The sequence below is a fragment of the Mobula birostris genome, chromosome 20, assembly GCF_030028105.1.
Source record: "Mobula birostris isolate sMobBir1 chromosome 20, sMobBir1.hap1, whole genome shotgun sequence".
Taxonomy (NCBI): Eukaryota; Metazoa; Chordata; class Chondrichthyes; order Myliobatiformes; family Myliobatidae; genus Mobula; species Mobula birostris.
In genome coordinates, this window is record NC_092389.1 from 67,856,338 (window position 1) to 67,860,802 (window position 4,465).

Consider the following 4,465-nt stretch of genomic DNA (forward strand, 5'->3'; position numbering starts at 1 on the left):
AAACCCTTCTTACCCTACACCCATCGTCATTTTGTAACCCCGCCTGACTCCTACACCATTTACCATCCCTGTAAAGCCTCCACCATCCACACTGGCGCAATAGCTGACAGCTGACCTGAGAAGGACACCGACCGTGGCAGGTAGCAGGGCTCACAAAACACACTCACACCAGCTGACATTTTTTATAACCCGACCGATTTGCATGGTTATCCTGTCTAAACCGCTTCCTACCTTCCTATCTTTACCTTACCCTGTTCCCCCAACTAATCTCCGTCCTGAAACATATCCTTGCCAGCGAGGGAAGTTCTAGACGCTCCCATTCACTTCCTCCCTCAGCTCCATTCTGGCTCAGAAACAGTCCTTCCAGGTGAGGCAACATTTCAAAATTGGGTAAGAATAGGATGATTCGGCAGGTGAATGTGTGGCTGAGGAACTGGTGCAGGGGCATTGCATCAGATCTCTGGGTCATTGGGATCTCTCCTGGGGATGGAATGATCTGTACAACAGGGACGGGTTGTATCTGAACCTGGCGGGGTCCAGTGTGCTCGTGGGCAGGTTTGTTACAGCTTGTGTTTAAAATAACTTGTCAGGGGGGATGGGAACCGGAGTGTGAGTGCTGGGGATGAGGTAGCTGGTTGACAACAGAGGTAGTGTGCAGTGAGAGTACTAGCGAGCAGAGGCTGATGTCAGGGCACAACTGCAGTCAACGAGATGAGTTGCAGCGTTAAAGTGGGATAACATCGATAAGGGTGATGAATGCAAGACTGGGGGTGTTATATTTGAATGTGCGCAGTGTACAGAATAAGAGAGGTGAACTTTTAGCACAGTGTGATTTGTTTACATCTCTGTATCGTGGCTGAAAGAAGATTATGACCCGGAGCTTAATGTCCAAGCAGACACGTTGTATCAAAAGGACAGGTAGGTAGGCATAGGGATGGGTGGCTCTGCTGGCAAATATGAAATCAAATCATTGCAAAAAAGAGGCGGTACAGGATCGGAAGATGTAGAATCTCTGTGGGTAGAGTGAAGAAACATTAAGTGTAGCGAGACCCTGAGATAATTTATATGCAGACTTCCAACCGTAGTAAGGATGCGATCTATAGATTACAACGGGAGACAAAATGGATGTCAAAAGGCTATGTTACGGTAGTCATGGGGGATATCAATGAGGAAAATCAGGTTAGTCTTGATTACAGAAGGGGAAATTTGTAAAATGCCTGCGAGATGTCTGTTTCGAGCAGCTGCTGGTTGAACACACTGGGGATCAGCTATTCCGGATTGTGTGTTGAGGGATGAACCGGAATTGAGTCCTGCTGAAATCCCAGAGCACACTCGATGGGCCGAATGGCCTGATTGTGCTCCTGTATCATGTGGAGTTCTGGTCTGACAAACCCCTGCAATGAAGCCCTCCCTCCTGCACCAACTCCGTAGCCACGTATTTAGCTGCATTATCTTCCTATTTCTGGCCTCACTAGCACGTGGCATGGGTAGCAATCCTAAGATTGCAAGCCTGGGTGGCCTGTCCTTCAACTTTGTACCTTACTTCCTAAACTCTCTTTGCAGGACATCTTCTTTCTTCCTATCCACGCCACTGGTCCCTACATGGATCATGACATCTGGCTGCTCACCCTTCCTCTTGAGAATACTGAGAACTCTATCCTAGATGTCGCGGACCCTGGCACCAGGTAGGCAACAGACCATCCGGGATTCTCGATCTCTTCCACAGAACCTCTTACCTGCCCCCCTAACTATCGAATCCCCTATCACTACTGCTCTCCTCTTTTTCCTCCTTCCCTTCTGAGCTGAGGGTCCAGTCTCAGTGCAAGAGACGGAACCACTGCAACTTGTCCCAGGTAGGTCGTCCCCATCAACAGTATCCAAATCAGTATACTTATTGCTGATGGGAACGGCCACAGGGATGCTCAGCTCATTCTGTCTATTCCCCTTCCCTCTCCTGACAGTCACCCAGCTACCTGTCTCCTGACTTTTAGGTGTGACTATCTCCCTGAAACTCCAGTTTATTTCTGCCTCTGCCTCACGAATGATCCGAAGTTCATCCAGCTCCAGCTCCAGTTCCCTAACTCGGTTTGTCAGGAGCTGCAGCTGGATGCACCTTTTGCAGGTGTAGTCATCAGGGACAATTGCGCTCGCCCTGACTTCCCACATACTGCAAACGGAGCACTCGACCGCCCTAACAGCTGCCTCCATTACTTATGTCTATGTTAATTAGATTAATTAAAGGAACTTACCCGGCCTTACCTCACTGACAGCAAGCTCGTCCTCAGCCTCCGCTCGCTGAAGCCTCTCGAGCCAAAGCCTTCCTACTCTGTCTCCCACTACTGCGTCGCCCGCTCCGTTAATCTGCTATCTTTTTAAACCCTCCCGCTGTCTCACAGGCCGACCTTAACGCGCTTGCGCGGTCGTGCCCCGTTCAAACTGCCGAAGAAATGACAGTTCAGGATAGTTCACACAGTTTAATAGTGTCTAAGGATTCTGTTATGCCCGAAAGTTTGTTCATCAGTTTATTAAGGAAATTTATTGTGATATGTTAACCATTGTTGCAGAAGAATCAAAAGATAACTTTACTGGGAATGTTGGTGTGGCTATTTTTGAGGCTTCATTGCAGGTAACGATAAAGAAACAACTTCCGAACCATTTATCAGTATATACAGTAGAAGCTTTATTGTCCTCAATTTAGACTTACAGTGGGTGGAGGAAATTTGTCCACGTAAAGTTTTAATGTGTTCGGATTCTTTCTTCGGTGTCGATGAGTCTTAAATTAGATTATTCTCGCGGTCGATCAGATTTACTGTTGGGAACTCATCAAACATTATTTCATACAAAAAGTACTGGTTAAAATGCCCACTTCTTATTGATCCCTGCACATGGAAGTTCAGTTACAAAAGCTGTTAAAATTTCAACTGTGGATAAAGACCTTCCACCGAGTAAATCAGAAGCTAAGGGGATGGTCGACTAAGAATTGTAGCAAGACTGCTGGGCTAATTGGCATAAAAGGAGACACCTTTACAGAATAGATAAATGATAGATTCATGAGGGAAGGGGGTAAAACAAGAAGGGAAGGAATTATATTGACACGACTTAGATTTGGCCATACTATGCTTCGTTATTCCTGATGTCGTGTTGGAAAACATCATTCTGAGTCGTGTAGGTTTTGTCATTGTAGAACAGTGGAACAAACTATTTCATGGTGAAGCATATCAGGTAGAAAACGGAAGTGCCGGCCTCATTACAATCGTTAGGGGTTATAGATTTCATGTAAGAGCTTTCTGAAGTAATCGGACTGACTTGAATTCACTGTATATTGTTTTATTCCGTACGTTCCATAGGACTTTTTTGGGTTATTTAGCTTTCATTAAAAAGAAGCAGAGGAGGCTGTATTTCCCAATTCTCTACACCACACTGCAGTCCGGTTAGTTGCGGGAATGCGCCTTTAATTTAACCAAAGCCCGCCCAATTTCTTTACTCAGCCATTTATTCGAGGGGAAGGCTGAGACTGGTGTGATTGCCAACCAGCATCAGACGAGACAGGCACCGTCTAGTGGGACTGTCTGACAGGGAAGTTGGTGCGGAGAATGGGAATATATGGATATATCCACAGACGGGTGGATGGTATTACGCAGCAATTCTTTGACTGACATCTGGCGGGTGCAAGGAGGTACTGAGTCTCCATGTCGGTGCTTCGCTCTTCCCCACACACACACTATCTTAATGTCCCGAAGCTGCCTGTAGATGGGGCATTCCGCCCGGGAATAGCACCTGGGAGATCAGTCGGTGAATGCGAGTGGCTGGAGCCCAGAAACTTGACACTGAGGCCCCCTCCGGCTTGTGCTCAGGGTGCATATTTATCAATGAACTGAAGCAACGAGGTGACCGGATATTTCACCGCGCTGATCACCTGCTCCCTGAATTTCGACAGAGTCACCGCGTAAATAAATGTATTCGCACAGCAGCTGAAATCCCTCAGCAAAACCCCGACGTAGTGAAAGACCCATTCAGAATCATTGAAATCGATTCCTTTTCCTGAGAACTGAATATATATAACATTTATAAGGTATGTCATCCATAGGAGGATGAAGCTGCCGGAGATGGTGATCAGTAAAACCACAGACCTCCTCCTGCTCTCCATCTCCGGGTCACTGCGGTTCTCCCCCTTGCTCTGACCCTTCAGCCCCTTACGGACTCGACTGGCCACTAAAATGTGTCTGACTGTCAGAGCGTTGAGCAGCAGAATCCCGGCGAAAGGGAGGAACGGAGTTAAAACCGTATCGAAACAGTCATATCCTACCCACCCGGGGTCAGTAAAATAACTGTCCATGGTTTCACAGAACCACGGTACATTGTCGATGATCACCAAGGGTTCCCATGTGAAGTATCTGGGAACGTTTTTCAGACAGAACAGTACGCCGGTTGTTGTTAGAACCACAGCCACCGTTTTCCCGGTGGA